This window comes from Callospermophilus lateralis, chromosome 2, assembly GCF_048772815.1.
Source record: "Callospermophilus lateralis isolate mCalLat2 chromosome 2, mCalLat2.hap1, whole genome shotgun sequence".
In the NCBI taxonomy this organism is placed as follows: Eukaryota; Metazoa; Chordata; class Mammalia; order Rodentia; family Sciuridae; genus Callospermophilus; species Callospermophilus lateralis.
Window position 1 is genome coordinate 43,224,089 of NC_135306.1, and position 22,647 is coordinate 43,246,735.

General features: G+C 37.5%; 1 non-coding gene across 1 annotated transcript; it reads right to left on the bottom strand.

The window, feature by feature from the left end:
- Positions 1-4,455: 4,455 nt before the first annotated feature.
- LOC143393204 (U6 spliceosomal RNA) lies at positions 4,456-4,562 on the bottom strand. The gene has a single exon (XR_013090511.2). It is a non-coding gene; the product is annotated as a U6 spliceosomal RNA (small nuclear RNA).
- Positions 4,563-22,647: the final 18,085 nt, after the last annotated feature.

A 22,647-nucleotide genomic window follows, 5' to 3' on the forward strand; every position in this document is an offset into this window, starting at 1 on the left:
CTTTTAAGATTCTGTCCTTATTCTAAATGCTAGGCATTTTCATTATAATGTGCCTTGGTGTAGATCTGTTGTAATTTTGTACATTTGATGTCCTGTAAGCCTCTTGTATTTGGTTTTCCAATTTGTTCTTCATACTTGGGAAATTTTCTGATATTATCTCATTGACGAGATTATTCATTCTTTTGGTTTGTACCTCTGTGCCTTCCTCTATCCCAAAAACTCTTAGATTTGGTCTTTTGATGCTGTCCCATAATTCTTGGATGTTCTGTTCATGTTTTCTAACTATCTCACTGTGTGATCAAATTTATTTTCCAGGTTGTATACTTTATCTCATTATCTGATGTTCTGTATTCCCAGTGATCTAGTCTGTTGGCTATACTTTCTATTGAATTTTTTATTTTTTATTTGATTTATTTCAAGGATTCATTTCAAGGATTTCTGACTTTTTTTTTCAGAGTCTCTCTCTCGAAGTAATCTTTTGCTACCCATATTTGCTCTCTTATCTCACGTTGGAGTGATCAATTTTTGCCTGTATTTGCTCTTTTAGGCCATTCTTTAATTCAGAGATCATTTTAATTATGAACCTTCTGAACTCCTATTCTGACATTTCATCAACTTCACTGCCCGTGGCTTCTGTTATTTTAGAGTCCTGGTTTGTGTGGGGGAACTTTCCTCTCTTGTTTTTTTATATTGTCTATGTGTCTTCCTTTCTTGTAGTGTGGATCTGAGATATTACAGTTTATTTCCTATATTCTTATAGTACCACTATAAGAATATTGAGGTATTGTCTGTACCTCACCTTGATGATGTGCTTCCAGACCCTGTTGTTGTCCCTCAATGAATGCTACTGCATCCTGGATCTGGGTTCTGCACAAGTTGGTGTGGGTGGATCAGGGCCACTGGGCTTGACCTCCCTCAGTGGTCTGCTGGTTGGAAAGGGTGGTCCTTTATCAGAGGCTAGGCTCTGGTGAGTGTCTACCCTGCCAGGGGAGGGGTGGACCAAGCCTACTGTGTGCCTAGGACCCACAGAGGCTGGTGTGCGTGGATCTGGACCACAGGGCTTGACCTCCCTCAGTAGTTTGCTGGTTAGAAGGGCCTGATAAGTCTTAATTTTTTTATGTTATTTACTATTTCTTGGAAGTTCTTTTTGTGGATTCTTACCATCTTCTCTATACAGTCGACTTTATTTTCAAGAATGTATACTTTGTCTTCATTGCCTGAGGTTCTGTCTTCCAAGTGGTCTAGTCGGTTGGTGATACTTTCCATTGAATTTTTAATCTGGTTTATTGTTTCCTTCATTTCAAAGATTTCTGCTTGATTCCTTATTATAATCTCTGCCTCTTTATTGAAGTGATATTTTCACTTCCTATATTTTCACTAGGATACCACCCTTTATTTTGAAGATCAGTCTAACTATATACCTTCTAAAATCCTTCTCTGACATTTCTTCTATTGTTTTATCTATGGATTATATTGTAGGAATATCTTGGTTTATTTGAGGTGCTTTGTTCCCTTGGTTTTCATGTTGTTTGTGTGTCTTTCCATCTAGATATGGGTTTGAGGCAGTATAGTTTCTACCTTGTAGTCTTATAATGTCCCTGAAGTCTTCTAGTACCTCACCTTTAAGGGGAAGATCAATATTAACAGCACCCAATGCAAACAATATACAACCTTAAACCAAACAACTCCTATTAAGGCAGCTACAGTTTTGTCACAATAAACAGAAATGATGGGTTCAATTATTATCTATGATATAAATAGTAAGTTTGCTAAAAGGGTTTGCCATTTCAAATGATGGACAAAGAGGGAATAGAAGTAGCATAGGATGTATGTAATCTTTATGAAGGAGAAGGAGAGAAGATAGAGGTAGACATTTTTAGTAAGAGCAAAGGAGGAATTAATAGAGGCTTGCTGTTAGCATGAGAGAAGTGAGAAAGAGAATCTAGGGAGACATATAAGTGAGAGAAAAAATACATACATATTAAAAAACAGTAAAAATATAAAATATAAACAGAGACATGAGGTGGGAGGGAAAGGGAGAGAAAAGGGAAATTGCATGGAAATGGAAGGAGACCCTCATTGTTATACAAAATTACATACAAGAGGTTGTGAGGGGAATGGGGGGAAAAACAAGGAGAGAAATGAATTGTAGTAGATGGGGTAGAGAGAGAAGATGGGAGGGGAGGGGAGGGGGGATAATAGAGGATAGGTAGCAGAATACAGCAGTCACTAATATGGCATCATGTAAAAATGTGGATGTGTAACCGATGTGATTCTGCAATCTGTAATTGGGGTAAAAATGGGAGTTCATAACCCACTTGAATCTAATGTATGAAATATAATATGTCAAGAGCTTTGTAATGTTTTGAACAACCAATAAAAAAAGAATACACACAAAAACCCCTATAGTATACTATTCAGACATCCCATTCCTCAATAAATTGATGCATGAAAAATATTGGAATTCAAAGATGGTAGAGGTGTGAGAGAGGGGTGAAATATGATAAGTCTCTATGGAAATTTGAATGATTGCTTCCATTGGTTTTCAAAAATTTTCTCAACTTCCTTTCTCTGCCAATAGGTGGGTGCCAAACTGGTTAGCTGAGCAAGCTGATGGCAAGATGCCCTCACATCCTCTTCAGTCTTCCCACCCATTGTTGCCAGCCCCTTCCATCCCCGAGCACTTCAGGACTCACTGGGTGGGAGAGAGCCCATTCTTTTTAGTTTTGACAACCTGTGCTCCTCCCAAGGAACTGCCCCCATTATCTAGCTTTCCACAGGATTGCCAGACCCAGTCTAGCCCATGCAGACCCACATGCAATCTGACGGATCAGGGCTTCCCCAGGCTCTGCCTTGCTGCAGTCCCAACATCTCAACGCCATTCCAACTTGCAGAGAGACCATAGAGATGCACTCACACAAAGAACAAATCTGCAAAGAGGCAGCCAGATGGTGACCACTAGCACACCTAGCAGGAAGACCTCAGGTGCAACCAGACCTGCAGGTCCTCCAACAATAGATCTCCAGGGCCTTCCCAGTGTCTCCAGATTTAGGCAGCTGCACCCTGAGATGGTGCCAGTGGCAGTAGCAAACCTGCAGACCCCTTGGCCCTTGACTCCCAGCCCCTGGCTTGTGTCCCAAGATGGCAGCAGCTGCATGTGACCAAACCTGTGGGTACCCTGACAATGGACTTCCAGGCCACAATGGGCAGCAGGTGCTCCTTGGGTGGTCTGTGGGTAAATGGCAAGCACTTGGTGGGTGGGTTGCGTGCAATGGGCAGGCTAAAGGTGGGAAAACAGGCAATTGGCAGGTGGTCATAAGTGGTCAGCAAGCAATCTGCACTCAAAAGGCATATAATTTTATTAATTTGATTTTTCTCTTTCTCTCTCTTTTGGTTAGCTTGGCTAGGGATTTATAAAACTTGTTTATTTTTTTGAAGGACCAACTCTTTGTTCCATTGATCTTTTATATTGTTCTTATAGTTTCTATTTCATTAATTTCAGCCATAATCTTTATTATTTTTCCTATTGATTTTAAGATTGATTTCCTCTTGTTTTTCTAAGACTTGAAGATGTGTCACTAGGTTATTTATTTGAAATCTCTCTTTTTGAAATAGAAGCACTCAAAGATGTAAGCTTTCCTCTTAGAACTGCCTTCACTGCATCCCAGAGACACTGGTATGTTGTGTCCCCATTTTTGTATGATTCTAAGAATTCTGTAATTTCCCCCTTAATTTATGTAGTGAGCTACTTATCAATAAAAGTGTATTGTTGAATATCCATGTATTTGTATAGCTTCTAGTTTTTTTCCTATTGATTTCTTATTCCATGGTATTCCGAGAAGAGTCAAGAGATTATTTCAAAGTTTGTATTTGATAAGACTTGCTTTATATACTAGTATGTTGTCAATTTTGGAGAATGTACCATGAGTGGCTCAAATGAAAATATATGCAGCTGCTGTTGTATAAAGTAGTTGTGTAAAGTATTCTGTGTATTTCTGCTAAGTCCAACAGTTCTATCATAAACTTTAAATTTGATAAGTCTATGATTTTCTATCTGGAATGATCTGTCTCAGAGTGGTAGATTGAAAAACCCCCACTATTATGTTGAAGTCTGCCAATACCATTATATCAAATGTTTGTTTTATAAAATTGGGTGTACCAATATTATATCTTCTTGGTGGACTGTTCTGTTCACTGATATACAGTGATTTCCTTTGTCACTTCTAGTTTTAGCTTGAAGTCTGCTTTGTCTGATATTAAAGTGATTACTTCTGCTTGCTCTGATTCCATTTGCATGAAATATCATTACCCCATTCACTTTACGTATGTGAATGCCTTTGCATATGAGATGTGTTTCTTTGAGACAGCATTCAATGGGTGTTATTTTTTAAACCAATGTTCCATACTATATCTTTTATAGAAGAATAAAAACCATTTATATTCAGAAAAAAAGAGAAAAACAAGGGCCACTTCATCAATTTGCCTGACATTCTTGTGCAGAGGCCATGTTTATTTTCTCTATAAAATTCCAGTTTTAATATACATATTATGGGACTGAGCAATCCTCATGAATTTTCAGTTTGACTCTTGCCCCACTTTCTTATTTTGAGAATAAAAAAATACTCATATTTCTTATAATCTCTTTGGTTGTTTAGAATTAGTGCATATGTTTTAAGGAAAAAATTATATGAAGAAAAATGAACAAGAAGTGACTTAGCTGGTTGCTGAAGACTTGATTTTTTTTTTGTTTTCAGATGTGTACACCACAAGAGTTCCACATGATACAGAATCTGAAATAACTGTCACAGCAACAACTGATCTGAGATTTGCCGTAAAGCACTGTAAGTCCTGAAAGGCACTGTTGAACATGTGAGGCCCTTAAAGCACCACAAAACACTGGTGTGTAGGAAAGTAGTCTTTGTTCCTAAACAGACTAAAATTCTTCCTCTAAAGTAGATGCTATGATGCAGGGATCCATCTACTTCTGGGTTATCCTTTAGGTTTTTCTCATTCTTCCTCTCACTCTATACCCTTGAGGCTCAGGTCCATTACCCTGAAAATTTCAAAAGGCAGAGATGCTCTTACAATTCTAAACCTCATATTTTGGATCTGCATGGAAAGAAAAATCAAATAACTGAATTGAGGATTCTAGGAAATTATGCATCTTTCTTCAACCTACATTTTTGCTCCTTTCTGCTTTGTAGACCTTCAAAAGCCTTCAACAGAGAGGAGAGAAGGATTCCTGGCTGTGGCAGTTTCAACACTGGGAAAACCCAGACTGAAAAATGCCCCATTATAATTAGGCATTGGCAATCATGGAATATTTCTGAGCAATTCCAAACTTTGTGAGACAGTGACATATCTGAGGCAAACATTAATTAGATACTCCCTCATAGGAATCTGGCTTGTGCATAGCAAACATCTTGAAGTATGTGGGATAAGAACCAGATACCCATCTCTCAAGCAGGATGTGTGCTACTGAGAGCCACAGGACACAAGAAAAAGCTGTCCAAAACTAAATTGTATCCCCACAATCCAGGCCCCCAAGGGACTGTCACAAAAGTTTTATAGGGATAAGGAATTCCGGCAGTGTTCAAGGGGATTGTGATAGAGGAGACACTCTGTCATGGGAGGGATGCCCTAGAGGAGAGTCCCTGGAGGCAATGGAGATCTCCCTGATAACTTTGAAGATCACTGGGTGAAGTAGAGTCCCTAATGTTGGCAGAGAAAGGGAATGAGCTGGTGCCACCAGATGCTCCTCTCCCAAGAAGAAGAAAATGATTGTCTAGCAGAGTTTAAAGATTCCTTACCATTCATTTGAGTCTCCCCTGAGTCAGCATCAACTCTGGTAATGGGTTTCCCTTTCCATCCTTCCTTGTCAGCAGGATACCTGAAAGGGGTTTGTGGGCTCAGTCTGGATTCATTCTGCCTCTCTGTTCAACTCCCCACTCCTGGGAGGGTCTGAACTCCATATGGAACTTGTACTGGCTCCTGCATTCAGCAGTTAACTAAAAACAAGATTGCCAACTACATGGGGGAAATAGGCCTCCAGTCTCAATTGTTCCCACACCTGTCTCAGTGTTGTACCTCCAGACAGACACATTATAGACTGAGATGGGTGCTGAATGAGGCCTGCCGATCCAATGTGCAGTCCCAAATCCTTATATTCCAAACTGTTCCCAATTGACAAGGACACTCTTGGTGCCTCCTCTTCATGTCATCCCATTGAACAACAACCAGGCTGCTCTGGACTGCAGCTGTCATTTTAAGGTTGTGCCTTGACCTTTGAAACCAAGCGTCTTAGCCAGTGATCTCCCAGACCTCCAGAGGAGCCTGGCCCCCTGTGCCTTGCTTTTCCTCTCTCTCAAGTTACAGGCATGTTAACCTCACCTCAGACAGCCCATCATCCCCAAATCTTATTCTTCAGTGCCTGGTCCTTTTTCCTCTGTAAGTTATTTCAGGAAAACTTCATCTTTCTCTTCCATCTCTTCTCTCTCCTTGTCTGTGTTGTATTTTTGCTTCAAAATATGCTTAATATTGTAGATGTTTATCCAATATTTTCATATACTGATAATTTTGTATCCCTTTTCCTAGATACAACGGTCAGCACGACTGGACCACAAACTGAAGAAACACCCTTTCATAAATATGTGAAAAGTATTAAAACTACTATATTGTCTTCATATCTGGATCATGTCATATAATTTAAAATCATTAAGTTTCACTACTCTGAGCATTATGTAAAGGAATAGAATGCTTAAAGAATTCATACTACTACATTTTAAAGTCACTATAAAATCTTTTAAGTGGTAAATGTCTTGAGTCAAAATTTAGATCTACCTGATAATGGATAGAAACTGAGGATTTTTATGAATTTTAATACAATATTTTATATGTATAAATATATATGTATGAATGAACATATAAAATATAGATACATGAACATATATTTATAAATATATAAAGTACATACATATTTATGTGGATTAATATATTATTTAGATTTAAAAATATTTAATATATTTTAAGTGTAATTTAAATTTTGAGGAATATGAAAATTTCTATCCTCTTGGGGAATGAATGTATCTCTGGTTAGTCACTGATGAGTGTTTCCTATGGTTTTTCAGGGGAGTGGGAAGCTATAAAATTAAAATCACTTTTTAATTTTCTGCCAATAATATTGTTCCTCGTAAAATATTTGTGAAGACATAGGAACCCATGGCTCTTCTCTAAGGACTTGAATGAATGGTCTTGTTGAAGATAATGAATTCTTACCTGTCATTACATGAAACCCTAATTCTCCAGGTCAGGCAATTCAAGTATGATTCTAATATAATCACTCTCAGATAGATTGGATTTTAATGATGCTAAAAAAAAAGAAAGAAAATAAAAACCCTGATCTACTTTTTTTGTTGTGTTTAAAGATGAAAAGTAGATTGTCCTGGTATCCCCATTCTTAAGTATCCTTAATAATTTCTGCTAATGGTGGGGGGACATTTCTAAGTTCTTAATCATGCATTCAAGTCTGAAATGATCTGGCAACTATGAAAAGTTCCTAGTCTCCTCTCTGATCATATTCCCCCAACCATATTCTTTGCTCCAAAGTATCTGAAACTCCAAGAGCTCATTTGAACCTGCCCATCACTCTGCCATAACTCATGCTCACAGCAAGAATGATCTTTCTCTCACCTCCTTTGCTCGAGGAGTGATTACTAGAACTTTACATCAAAACTGGGGCATCACATGCCTTTTGGGGTGTTTCTAGACCTCACAGGTGATGATGAATTAGGCCCTGTGTATAGTACATGTCTATTTGTATAATTATCCTGCAACAAACCAAAAATTATTCTTCTCTGCCTCCAAAGTTAGGTATGGGTACCTTGAGCATAAAACCCAGGCCATGTTCACTCCTGCACCTTTAGTTGAAACCACAGGGTGTGACATATGGTAGAAGTATTAGATATGAATGCTAAATTACTAAACAAATAAATGTTATTAAATCCTAATTACCTTATTATGTTATTCTTTTTTTAAAAAAAACAGAAACGACCCCAAATGTGCCTGCGTTTTGGACAATGTTAGCTAGAGGTAAATTCATATAGTAAAGTAGCTGGGGAGATGTTTGGGGCTTCTAAAATTTTGTATTCAAAAGCCAAGATCAATCTAAATACTTACAGTGCTAAGAACTAATAAGTCAATGTTTTGTTGCCATATGTAATAGCAAATGCCATACAAACCCAGAGAGGTGATAAAGTCACACAGTTTCTTATTCTACTATGTAAAATGTTTTATTCTCCTGAAGAGGTTAAAATTGAATAATTCAATTTAATTCATGATTAAAGTTATTAAATAAGGTTCTTGCACAATATAGTCCTTCTCTGTGTTTGCAACAGAGTGCACATAAACAGAGATGCATATGTACATACAAAGTATCTATCAAGATATATGCATGCACAAAAGTAATATGTATCATAAATATATAGGCACACTGTACAAATAAGCCTATGCATGCATGTATAAGTAAATGTATATGCATTTAGATGTACTTACGTTTGAATGAGTGAAAGAGAGTGATGTACTGCACAGATAGATGCATGCTAAATGTAAAATATATACAATATGCAGTCAATCCTTACTGTTTACACATTCTGTATTTATACTCTGTATCATCTACTCACCATGATACCTTTGTCACTCAAAATCAATGCTTTCAGCATCTTAGAGGCCATTTGGACAACAGCAGAACTTCAAATATTTTTAACGTTCTGACAAGTACACTCAATCATCCCTTCAGCTGGCCTCCACATGTAGTGTTAAACTAGCTGGTTAATTTTCCCCAATGCAAGAAGGTGGTGATGTGCCTCATGGAGAAACTATATGTGTTAGGTAAGCTTTCTTCAAATATCTGTTTGTTTACTGTGCAGAACATAATTACCATGAATACTGAGAACAGGCCCTACATCCCATGTAAACACATGATCATACACATATATTAATTTTACCTAGAGACTGTTATTTGCCATAACCACCAATGTATTGTTTTAACAGCTATAAATGGAACAACAGAGGTCATGGATGATAGAGATCAATTATTTCAACCAATTCCAGGTAAGAAGAGTACTTCAGTTAATAGATACATAAATACTCACATGTTTTATTGTCCCTTGGTGATACCATTTTCCTAGTAAAGTGTAGTGCAGGCAGGAGGGTGTCCTGGTGGCCAACATCACATGAAATAGGACATTTCCTGTTTTAGGAGAGTTACAGTTCCTGAATATTCTTCTTCAGTTACCAATTTGCCGATGAGTGCTTCATAGCTTCTATTCCTGACCCAGAGAAACAAAATAGAGTAGTAGGTGAGTGGAAATACAGAGAAGGCAGTCTTTTTTTTTTTTTAAGAAGCTTTAATTGCAGAGGAATTTTAGGCTTAAGGAAAAATTTAGCTTAAAGTACATAGGGATCCCACATCCGACCCCTCTTTACTTTTCCCTATTATTAACATCTTGCATGGGTGTGTTACATTTGTTAAAATTTATGATTAATACAGTATGATTAAATAAAGTCCATAGTTTACATTAGGGTTTACACTTGTACTTTACAGTTCTTTGGGTTTTAATAAATGTGTAATGTCATGTGCCTACAATCACAGTATATTATACAAGTTTCACTATCCCAAAGTCCTCTCTGCTCTCCACAACAATTCATCCACCCATTCATATCCTCTGAACCTTGGCAACCACTGATCTTTTCCCTGCCTCTTTAGTATTCTTTTTTTTTTCCAGAATGTCATATAGTTGAAATTATACAGCATATAATCTTTTTCAGAAGGTTCATATTCACCCAGCAGCATGCATTTTAAATTTTCCATATATTTTTGTGACTCATTTCTTTTATCATTAATATCCCATCATATAGATGTACCCATTTTATAATCCCATTGAAAGACATTGTCTTTGATTCCAATTGAGGCAATTATGAATAAAGTTACTATAACATTTGTGTGCAGGTTTTGGTGCAGATGTAAGTTTTCAACTATATTTGAGTAAATACCTAAGAACACAATTGCTGGAGCGTGTAGTAAGACTTTATGTTTAACTTCCTAAGAAACTACGAAACTGTTCTCCAAAGTGGCTATACTATGGCATATTCTCACCAGTAATGAATGTGAGTTTCTGTTGCTGAGTGAACTTTATATTAATGGAGTAATTGCATTTTTAAAATAATTGCTAGTTCAGATGGACAGTTTTTATGAAAAAAACAATGTGTTAATTTTCCCCAAAATGCCTGTCCTACAAAAAAAATGTTGGAAAAAGAAATTATCTGGTGATATATCCAAGATCTGTCACCTCAATTCTGTACTGAATTATTTGAAGACTGTCACCGTTTACCTTGTGGTGCTTCAAGAAAATGGAGTGAGTCTTTTATGTTTAGAAATGTTATACATAGGGATCACTAATGCTGGGTCATTTTAGAAATGCTTTATTGTTTCTTTAACAGAAGTGATTAAATGTGGCTTGATTTTCTGTCATTTACTGAGCACACAAAGGTTATTCTGGTGCTTTAGCTGCATTACTATGTCAGTTCTCACAGCAACTCCATGAAGTTGGATTTATCTTCATTTTATAGAGAAAGAAACTGAGGCTTAGAGCAAAAAACCTGCCCACACCTGTAACTGGCTATTTCAGTGATTAGGAATTCCAAACTCTTCTCTGGTATGACCATGACCTTGATAAATGCACTATGAACAAGCCTCTTTAGAATGAATCTTTAAGGAGGCAGAAAAGCAACTTAGGAGAGTTTTCCATTTTAACAGGGGATTATTCTTCAAACAATTGGTCTCAGAGTCAGCTAACAGCCATTGACTGCTCTATATATCTCCTTCCACAGGGAAGAAGATCACACTTTGACCATTTTAAGTTTTAAAATCAGAGAGCTTAGACATGGGAATTTGTTATAACTATTACATACAAGGAAGATATCTTTGGACCATTTGGAATGGAGGTGGGAGGAACTGTGAAAAAGGGAAGAAGTGACAACCTGGTCATCTAAAGTCATTGTTCAATAAAGTTTATTAAGTCAGATGAATATTCAGGATAAGGTCAGATCTAGAAGTAAAGAGGCATTTTTTTTATTGGTTGTTCAAAACATTACAAAGCTCATGACATATCATCTTTCATACATTTAATTCAAGTGAGTTATGAATTCCCATTTTTACCCCAAATACAGATTGCAGAATCACATCGGTTACACATTCACATTTTTACATAATGCCATATTAGTGACTTTTGTATTCTGCTGCCTTTCCTATCCCCTACTATCCCCCCTCCCCTCCCCTCCCATCTTCCCTCTCTACCTCATCTGCTGTTGTTCAGTTCTCTCCTTTGTTTCCCCCACTTTCCCCTCACAACCTCTTGTATGTGATTTTGTATAACAATGAGGGTCTCCTTCCGTTTCCATGCAATTTCCCTTCTCTCTCCCTTTCCCTCCCACCACTCGTCTCTGTTTAATGTTAATCTTTTCCTCATGCTCTTCCTCCCTGCTCAGTTTTTAGTTGCTCTCCTTAAATCAAAGAAGACATTTGGCATTTGTTTTTTAGGGATTGGCTAGCTTCACTTAGCATAATCTGCTCTAATGCCATCCATTTCCCTGCAAATTCCATGATTTTTATTTTTTAGTTCTGCGTAATACTCCATTGTGTATAAATGCCACATTTTTTTTATCCATTCATCTATTGAAGGGCATCTTGGTTGGTTCCACAGTCTAGCTATTGTGAATTGTGCTGCTATGATCATTAATGTGGCAATATCCCTATAGTATGCTCTTTTAAGGTCTTCAGGGAATAGTCAGAGAAGGGCAATAGCTGGGTCAAATGGTGGTTCCATTCCCAGCTTTCCCAGGAATCTCCATACTGCTTTCCAAATTGGCCGCACCAATTTGCAGTCCCACCAGCAATGTACAAGTGTACCCTTTTCCCCACATCCTCGCTAGCACTTATTGTTGTTTGACTTCATAATGGCTGCCAATCTTACTGGAGTGAGATGGTATCTGAGGGTGGTTTTGATTTGCATTTCTCTGACTGCTAGAGATGGTGAGCATTTTTTCATGTACTTATTGATTGTATGTCCTCCTCTGAGAAGTGTCTGTTCCGGTCCTTGGCCCATTTGTTGATTGGGTTATTTGTTATCTTATTGTTTAATTTTTTGAGTTCTTTGTATACTCTGGAAATTAGGGCTCTATCTGAAGTGTGAGGAGTAAAAATTTGTTCCCAGGATGTAGGTTCCCTATTTACTTCTCTTATTCTCTTGCTGAGAAAAAAACTTTTTAGTTTAAGTAAGTTCCATTTGTTTATTCTTGTTATTAACTCTTGGGCTATGGGCATCCTATTAAGGAATTTGGAGCCTGACCCCACAATATGTAGATTGGAGCCAACTTTTTCTTCTATCAGGCGCAGAGTCTCTGATTTGATATCAAGCTCTTTAATCCATTTTGAGCTTACTTTTGTGCATGGCGAGAGAAAGGGGTTCAGTTTCATTTTGTTGCATATGGATTTCCAGTTTTCCCAGCACTATTTGTGGAAGATGCTATCCTTCCTCCATTGCATGCTTTTAGCCCCTTTATCAAATATAAGAAAGTTGTAATTTTGTGGATTGGTCTCTGTGTCCTCTATTCTGTACCATTAGTCCACCCGCCTGTTTTGGTACCAGTACCATGCTGTTTTTGTTACTATTGCTCTGTAGTACAGTTTGAAATCTGGTATCGCTACACCTCCAGATTCATACTTCCTGCTTAGAATTGCTTTTGCTATTCTGGGTCTTCTGTTTTTCCATATGAATTTCATGATTGCTTTATCTATTTCTACAAGAAATGCCATTGGGATTTTGATTGGCATTGCATTGAACCTGTAGAGAACTTTGGGTAATATCGCCATTTTGATGATGTTAGTTCTGCCTATCCATGAACAAGGTATATTTTTCCATCTTCTAAGATCTTCTTCTATTTCTCTCTTTAGGGTTCTATAGTTTTCATTGTATAAATCTTTCACCTCTTTTGTTAGATTGATTCCCAAGTATTTTATTTTTTTTTGAGGATATTGTGAATGGGGTGGTTTTCCTCATTTCCATTTCAGAAGTTTTGTTGCTGATATATAGGAATGCCTTTGATTTATGCATGTTGATTTTATTTATTTTTATTTTTATTTTTATTTTAGTGCCTAGATTTTTTTATTTATTTATTTTTTTTTTATTGGTTATTCAAAACATTACAAATATTGCAGAATTACATCGGTTACACATCCACATTTTTACATAATACCATAATAGTAACTGTTGTATTCTGCTACCTTTCCTATCATCTACTATCCCCCATCCTCTCCCCTCCCATCTTCTCTCCCTACCCCATCTACTGTAATTCATTTCTCTCCTTATTTTTTTTCCCATTCCCCTCACAACCTCTTATATGTAATTTTGTATAACAATGAGGGTCTTCATCCATTTCCATGGAATTTCCCTTTTCTCTCCTTTTCCCTCCCACCTCATGACTCTGTTAAATGTTAATCTTTTCCTCCTGCTCTTCCTTCCTGTTCTGTTCTTACTTGCTCTCATTATATCAAAGAAGACATTTGGCATTTGTTTTTTAGGGATTGGCTAGCTTCACTTAGCATAATCTGCTCTAATGCCATCCATTTCCCTGCAAATTCCATGATTTTGTCATTTCTTAGTGCTGTGTAGTACTCCATTGTGTATAAATGCCACATTTTTTTTATCCATTCATCTATTGAGGGGCATCGGGATTGGTTCCACAGTCTAGCTATTGTGAATTGTGCTGCTATGATCATTAATGTGGCAATATCCCTATAGTATGCTCTTTTAAGGTCTTCAGGGAATAGTCAGAGAAGGGCAATAGCTGGGTCAAATGGTGGTTCCATTCCCAGCTTTCCCAGGAATCTCCATACTGCTTTCCATATTGGCCGCACCAATTTGCAGTCCCACGAGCAATGTACAAGAGTACCCTTTTTCCCACATCCTCGCCAGCACTTATTGTTATTTGACTTCATAATGGCTGCCAATCTTACTGGAGTGAGATGGTATCTGAGGGTGGTTTTGATTTGCATTTCTCTGACTGCTAGAGATGGTGAGTATTTTTTCATGTACTTGTTGATTGATTGTATGTCCTCCTCAGAGAAGTGTCTGTTCAGGTCTTTGGCCCATCTGTTGATTGGGTTATTTGTTTTCTTATTGTTTAATTTTTTGAGTTCTTTGTATACTCTGGATATTAGGGCTCTATCTGAAGTGTGAGGAGTAAAAATTTGTTCCCAGAATGTAGGCTCCCTATTTACCTCTCTTATTGTTTCTCTTGCTGAGAAAAAACTTTTTAGTTTAAGTAAGTCCCATTTGTTGATTCTTGTTATTAACTCTTGTGCTATGGGTGTCCTATTAAGGAATTTGGAGCCCGACCCCACAATATGTAGATCGGAGCCAACCTTTTCTTCTATCAGACGCAGAGTCTCTGATTTGATATCAAGGTCCTTGATCCATTTTGAGTTAACTTTTGTGCATGGCGAGAGGAGGGGATTCAGTTTCATTTTGTTGCATATGGATTTCCAGTTTTCCCAGCACCATTTGTTGAAGATGCTATCCTTCCTCCATTGCATGCTTTTAGCCCCTTTATCGAATATAAGATAATTGTAATTTTGTGGATTGGTTTCTGTGTCCTCTATTCTATACCATTGGTCTACTTGCCTGTTTTGGTACCAGTACCATACTGTTTTTGTTACTATAGCTTTGTAGTACAGTTTGAAATCTGGTATCGCTACACCTCCTGATTCACATTTCCTGCTTAGAATTGCTTTTGCTATTCTGGGTCTTTTATTTTTCCATATGAATTTCATGATTGTTTTATCTATTTCTACAAGAAATGCCTTTGGGATTTTGATTGACATTGCATTAAACCTATAGAGAGCTTTTGGTAATATCGCCATTTTGATGATGTTAGTTCTGCCTATCCATGAACAGGGTATATTTTTCCATCTTCTAAGATCTTCTTCTACTTCTCTTTTTAGGGTTCTGTAGTTTTCATTCTATAAATCTTTAACCTCTTTTGTTAGGTTGATTCCCAAGTATTTTATTTTTTTTGAGGATATTGTGAATGGAGTGTTTTTCCTCATTTCCGTTTCAGAAGTTTTGTTGCTGATATACAGAAATGCCTTTGATTTATGCGTGTTGATTTTATATCCTGCCACTTTGCTGAATTCATTTATTAGTTCTAGTAGTTTCTTTGTAGACCCTTTTGGATCTTCTAGGTATAGAATCATGTCGTCAGCAAATTGTGATAATTTAAGTTCTTCTTTTCCTATTTTAATGCTTTAATTTCTTTTGTCTAATTGCTCTGGCTAGTATTTCAAGAACTAAATTGAATAGAAGTGGTGAGAGAGGGCATCCCTGTCTTGTTCCAGAGGGAATGCCTTCAGTTTTTCTCCATTTAGGATGATGCTAGCCTGAGGCTTAGCATATATAGCTTTTAAAATGTTGAGGTAAGTTCCTGTTATCCCTAGTTTTTCTAGTGTTTTGAACATAAAGGGATGCTGTACTTTGTCGAATGCTTTTTCTGCATCTACCGAGATGATCATATGGTTCTTATCTTTAAGTCTATTGATGTGGTGAATAACATTTATTGATTTCCGTATATTGAACCAGCCTTGCATCCCAGGGATGAATCCTACTTGATCATGGTGCACAATTTTTTTGGTGTTTTTGTATTCGATTCGCCAGAATTTTATTGAGAATTTTTGCATCTAAGTTCATCAGAGATATTGGTCTGTAGTTTTCTTTCTTTGAAGTGCCTTTGTCTGGTTTCAGGATCAGGGTGATGTTGGCCTCATAGAATCAATTTGGAAGAGATCCTTTTTCTATTTCTTGAAATAGCTTGAAAAGTATTGGTATTAATTCTTCTTTGAAGGTTTTGTAAAACTCTGCTATATACCCATCCGGTCCAGGGCTTTTCTTGGTTGGTAGTCTTTTGATGGCTTCTTCTATTTCTTCCATTGTTATTGGTCTGTTCAAATTGTGTGTGTCTTCCTGACTCAATCTGGGCAGATCATATGACATAAGAAATTTATCAATATCTTCACTATCTTCTATTTTATGGAATATAGGGTTTCAAAATACTTTTTAATTATCTTCTGTATTTCTGTAGTGTCTGTTATGATATTGCCTTTTTCATCCCGTATGTTAGTAATTTGAGTTCTCTCTCTTCTCTTTGTTAGCATGGCTAAAGGTCTGTCGATCTTATTTATTTTTTCAAAGAACCATCTTTTAGTTTTATCAATTTTTTCAATGGTTTTTTTTGTTTCAATTTCGTTGATGTCCACTCTGATTTTAATTATTTCTTGTCTTCTACTACATTTGCTGTTGTTTTGCTCTTCCTTTTCTAGGGTTTTGAGGTGTAGTGTGAGTTCATTTATTTGTTGATTTTTTTCTTTTTTTGAGGAATGAACTCCAGGAAATGAATTTTCCTCTTAAAACTGCTTTCATTGTGTCCCATAGATTCTGGTATGTTGTGTCTGTATTGTCATTTATCTCTAAGAATTTTTTTTATATTTCCTCCTTTATGTCTTCTGTAACCCATTGATCATTCAGTAACATATTGTTCATTTTCCAGGTGATGCAGGATTTTTCCTTCCTTCTTTTATCATTGATTTCCAGTTTCATTCCATTATGATCAGATATGGTGCATGGTATTATCTCCACATCTTTATATTTACTAAGAGTTGCCCTATGACATAATATATGGTCTATCTTTGAGTAGGATCCATGTGCTGCTGAGAAAGTGTATCCACTTGATGATGGTTGATATATTCTATATATGTCAGTTAAGTCTAGGTTATTGATTGTGTTATTGAGTTCTATAGTTTCTTTATTCAGCTTTTGTCTAGAGGATCTGTCTAATGGCGAGAGCGGTGTGTTGACGTCACCCATAATTATTGTGTTGTGGTCTATTTGACTCTTGAACTTGAGGAGAGTTTGTTTTATGAATGTTGCAGCTCCATTGTTTGGTGCATACAAATTGATAATTGTTATGTCTTGTTGGTGGATGGTTCCTTTTAACAGTATATAGTGTCCTTCTTTATCCCTTTTGATTAACTTAGGTTTGAAGTTGATTTTATTCGATATGAGTATGGCCACTCCTGCTTGCTTCCGAGGGCCATGTGAGTGGTATGATTTTTCCCAATCTTTCACCTTCAGCCTGTGTATGTCTTTTCCTATCATATGACTCTCCTGAAGGTAGCATATTGTTGGATTTGTTTTTTTAATCCAGGTTACTAGCCTATGTCTCTTGTTTGGTGAATTTAAGCCATTAACATTTAAGATTACAATTGAAATATGGTTTGTACTTCCAGTCATGTTTATTTATTTATTTATTTTAGTTTGGCTAGTTTTTCCTCTTTGGTTATTTTTCTCCCCCTTTACTGAGATACCTCTCACTGTTAGTTTTGGGCCCTATTTTTCAATCTTTTCAATCTACTTTTCCTCTTCTTGTAGTATTTTGCTCAAAATGCTTTGCAGTGCTGGTTTTCTGGCTGCAAATTCTTTTAGCTTTTGTTTATCGTGAAATATTTTAATTTCATTGTCAAATCTGAAGCTTAATTTTGCTGGATACAGTATTCTTGGTTGGAATTCATTATTTTTCAGCGTTTGAAATACGTTGTTCCAGGATCTTCTCGCTTTCAAAGTCTGTGATGAAAAATCAGTCATTAACCTAATTGGTTTACCCCTGAATGTAATCTGCCTCCTTTCTCTCATAGCTTTTAATATTCTCTCCTTGTTCTGTATGTTGGCTATCTTCATAATTATATGTCTTGGAGTTGGTCTATTACGGTTTTGAATGTTTGGGGTCCTGTAGGCTTCCAGGATTTGGCAATTCATTCCATCTTTCATCTCTGGGAAGTTTTCTAGGATTATTTCATTTAATAGGTTGTCCATTCCTTTGGTTTGAAACTCTATACCTTCTTCTATCCCAATGACTCTCAAGTTTGGTTTTTTTATGACATCCCATATCTCTTGGATAGATTGCTCGTGAGATTTAAGCATCCTTTCTGTGTTGACTATATTCTTTTCAAGTTGATAAACTGTCTTCATTATCTGATGTTCTGACTTCTACTTGATCTAGTCTATTTGTAATATTCTCATTTGAGTTTTTAATTTGGTTTATGGTTTCCTGCATTTCTAGGATTACTGTTTGATTTTTGTTAAATCTCTATCTCCTGGTAAAGCTTGTTCTTTGCCATTTGAATTTGTTTATTTTCAAAATATACTTTCATCTCTTGAACTTGCTGTCTCATGTCTTCTCTAATATTCTGTTCCATCTGAGTTAGGTATGCCTTGAGTTCTTTCCCTGTCCATGTTTCTGATGCTTCTAGGTCCTCCTGTATATTTAAGTTGTCCTGCATTGTTTGTAATCCTTTTTTTCCCTTGTTTTTTCATGTTGTTCACGTTACTTTCCAGCTCTGTTTGACTGCTGTGTTTCTGCTTTCTCCTATAAATTTGTTTTGGTTTTATATATCTCTGTTGTCTCTACTTTGTGGTGGTAGACTATGCCTAGAAATGTTGGGCTTTGTTGTACTTTAAAGCTGATTAATTCAATTCATAAAAGGCTTCCGGATTCTGTATGCATACAGTGATTTGTTGTTTGTTCTTAGGACTCTATGTTTAGGTTAGGTGCTATGATGGTATGAGGGTTAGTATGTCTTGGCTACTTTAGAAGATTGCTCTACTGAAGGGGGATACTAACAGGCGATTGAATCAGGGTGTTGGTAGTAGCTAGGTATTTAGGAGCCCTATAGACAGCCTCGAAACATTCACCTATTTGCATTTAGATAATTACACGTAATGGAAGACATAATGCTTGGGATGAAAGTTGGGGGGTAGGGGAAGGAAGGTGCTCTTAAAAAGAAAGAAGGAGAGAGAGATAGATAGATTAGAGGAGAATGGAAACAATAAAACTTGAAACGGGAAAGAAAGAAAGAAGGAAAAGGGGAGTAAAGAACAGAGAGAGAAGAAAAAAAAATTGAAGTCTTAGAGATCCATTTTCTTCTCTTCCAGTAGGTGGAGCTGTGCCCTCCAAGCTGAGCTTCTGCCCTCTATGTGCCCATAGCAATCCCTGTAAGGCAGCTCCTGGGAGTCTCTCAATCTTGTCAGTCCAGAGCCATTTCACTTCTCTGGCCCCTCCCCCACTTCCTCCTGTCAGCCAGCCAGCCAGGTCCTGTTCACTGGAAGCAGTTCCCCAAAGATCTAGTTACACTTGCAGCCCCACCGCGTGTCCCATTTAAGCCCCAGTGCTGTGGTAAACTGGCGGCTAACACCTTGGGTGTCGCCGCTGGTGATATGTGAGGTTGGGGATCGGGAATCCCCTCTGCTTCCCTACAGACATACCACCGGAGAGATCCCTGAGGTTTCCTGGCTGCTTGTATCTGGACGGGGTGGGAGTCACACACCTGCTAAAGTGGATTCCGCTGGGAAGGAATTCTGTCGGCCGAACTCCGGTGACGTCACCTCTCTGCTATGGCGGGCTCCAGGCTCCTTGCCGGAGTGTCCGAGGGAGGGGTGGGACTGGTCCGTCCCCGGTTGGCCTCAGCTCCCGGCTTGCTATTTCATGAAGGCTTGGCTAGAGACCTCTTCCTGCCAAGCTGCGTCTCGGGAGGCTAGCCGCCCAGTCACGGTGGCTGTGGGCAGGCAGCCGCACTGCATCGCGCGGATAGCGGCTGGTGGGTCTGGACCTCTGCGTCTCGTGGCAGGGATTCACTCGTCTGGGGCAAACTGTCACCTCCAAAAATCCTACTAACTCCCAGCGGGTCTCTCTTCAGTGGAATTTTGCTAGGAGATTCTCAGCAGGTAGAATCTAAGCGTATCTATGTGTCTCTCTGACCCCATCACTGAGGGGGTACTGAAAGTGCTGCCTCTCCACCTGCCGCCATGTTGGATCCCTAAAGAGGCATTTTTATTACCAGTTTTAATAACTTTCTTCATGTCTCTGGATCCAGGCATCACTTTTTGATTTAACTTATTTTAGAAAGTTAAAAAATGTTTGCATTTCTCGATGCAATATCAAGTACACTAGATTTAGTCATCTTAGAGTAATTAAAGGCAAGCTTAGCCCTTAAACCTCATGGAGAGAGCCTGCACACACCATCCTTTTATTTCAAAGAACAACCAGTACATGTTGCGACAACAGAACATCACCCTTCTCTTGTGAAACACTGGTGCCTTGTGTGTACATTGATCATATTAATAGTCACCTCTACAGAGATGATCAATTACTTTAACTGGTTTCTAGGAAAGTCAGGGAGAAAGTCTGCTATATACACATTTTGACATCTGGTAACCTGGGTTTAAAGTCAGACTCTGCCACTTACTAGCTGTGTGCAAGGGGAAAATTCATAAACTGCTGAGATCCTGTAAAATGGAGCTAAGGACAGCTCCTCCAAGAGTGCTGTGAAGGGTAAAGAGGAAGGAGTGCTTGGCGTGGGAAGCAGCCTTCTCTCTGCATTGCCTGTGGTAGGAGAATGAGCAGTGGACACTGAGGGTGGCGTGGGGCTTCTCTGCATCTTCTACCATCCTCAGTCTCCAGGAAAACATCAAGAATCCACTCTTCTGCTTTACATTTTCTTTCTTTCCTGTCAGGTTTTGATGTGAACACTACAGAGGAAGAAACACAATCACTGCTAGATGATCTCAAGCTCAAATTAATGCTGGGCATCTCATTGATGACCCTTGTCCTTTTTGTCACTCTCTTGGCATTCTGTAGTGCCACACTGTACAAACTGAAGCAGCTAAGGTAAGCCCACCCACCTCTGCAGTGTTTATAACTGATGCATGCTCTCAAGCTCAGTCCCTCCTGTCCTGGGTAAATTGTTAGCATATTGTAATGCCTGAATAATGGAGCTGTCAGTCTTTCTGTGTGACTCCATTTCCTCTATTCCCAAGGAGCATGGGGCCATCTCAGGCAGTATCCTTCCATGATCTTTTTTTCCAATATTTTGAATAGTAATCTACATATAGAAATAATCTTAGTCAATTGGAAAGTAAACAGAGTATGTTGACAATGCTTTATATGTTGATAAAACCTTGGAACAAAAAATACTGTGCTTCTAACTACCACATTTGCTTAGGGTCTTACATTTTTCATTCAAGCAAGACAATAAAAAGACTGCAAATTTGTTTCATTTCTATATTCAGCTTTATGCATTTGTTCTTATGGAAATATTAAATTCAACTCAAACCTGAATAAGAGGATTGCTTATTTAAATTTTTCACAAAATATAACACATTATTTGTAGAAATCCTAACGATTGCTTAATGTTCAAAGTTATTAATAATTATTTTGATCATGATATTTTTTTATGAATGGTGTATTTCTCTGTTTCATTAAAATTTGTATCCGAGTCATTTATTCCTCCTAATTCCACCTCATTTACATATTTAATGAAAGTTAAACTTTCATTATAGTAATCTTTACTGTTTTAGTAAATTGGTTTTTAAATTCTAGTCTTGAGGTTTGAATATGCTTTTCATTCACACAAGCATTAGCTATAACACAATTACCATTTAAGAAAAACTATATCATTTATATAATGTTATTAAATAACTAGTACATTGGAAAAATTATATTTTAGCAATTCCAAATACTTTTTAAAGTTGACGTAGAAAGCCACCCTATTAAAAATATGCTTTTATTCTTTTTCAGCTACAATAATCAGTACAATCAATACTCCACCAACCAACAGATGACAAACACATCTTACTCACCACCATCAGATGACATATCAGATACATCTTATTCTGGGGGCAGCAGCACATATTGGCCTACCACATCCTCAGATGCGAGAAGATCAGGCTCAAGAATGTCAAAATATAGAAACATGACAGATTGGACTTCCACAGGCTCAGATGAGACATTCTTAAATGAGTCAGATATTCCCATGAGCGAGGAACCTAGTGATGACTAGATAACTTTAATTCTTTTATCACACACACAAAAGACCTTTCGGTCTCACGTTGCTGTCATCATTTGGAACTGGTGACATTCCACTTTCTGGTGTCTTAAGAGAAGGCTGTATGCAATAAAAATTATCCCGGTTATGTAAATTAAAGGGAAACGTTGAAGGAAATAATTTAAGGTGTGGAAAAACCATCAACTAAAACAGTCCTGGACAGTGATTTACAAAATGTATTCAGTGTGAGTGCATTCATTTCTAAATAAAGATTCTGATATATTTACCTTATGGGAGCATTTTGAGATTTTTTAGGAGACTCATGACTGCCTATGCCTCAACACTAATGTTATCATCAAGGGAAACAACACACTTAGCTCAGTTTTCATTGGCCAAAGAGTTTTTCCATTAGCACATGAAACTAAAATTGGCATACTTCAAAAGTTTCAAAATCTCAAAGACAAAAAGAAAAAGATTTTTTTTCCATTTCTAAGTGCCCATAATCCTTTGGGATAAATTATTCCAGAAATCTGTAGATGAAGATTCGTGGACTAATCTTTTAGAACTGAAGTGCCCTACTCTCTCCCCCTTCTCAAGTATCCAGGATCATTGTTCTCCATTTCAAGAAAAGCAAAGCATCTCAAAAATTAATTCAAGCTTAT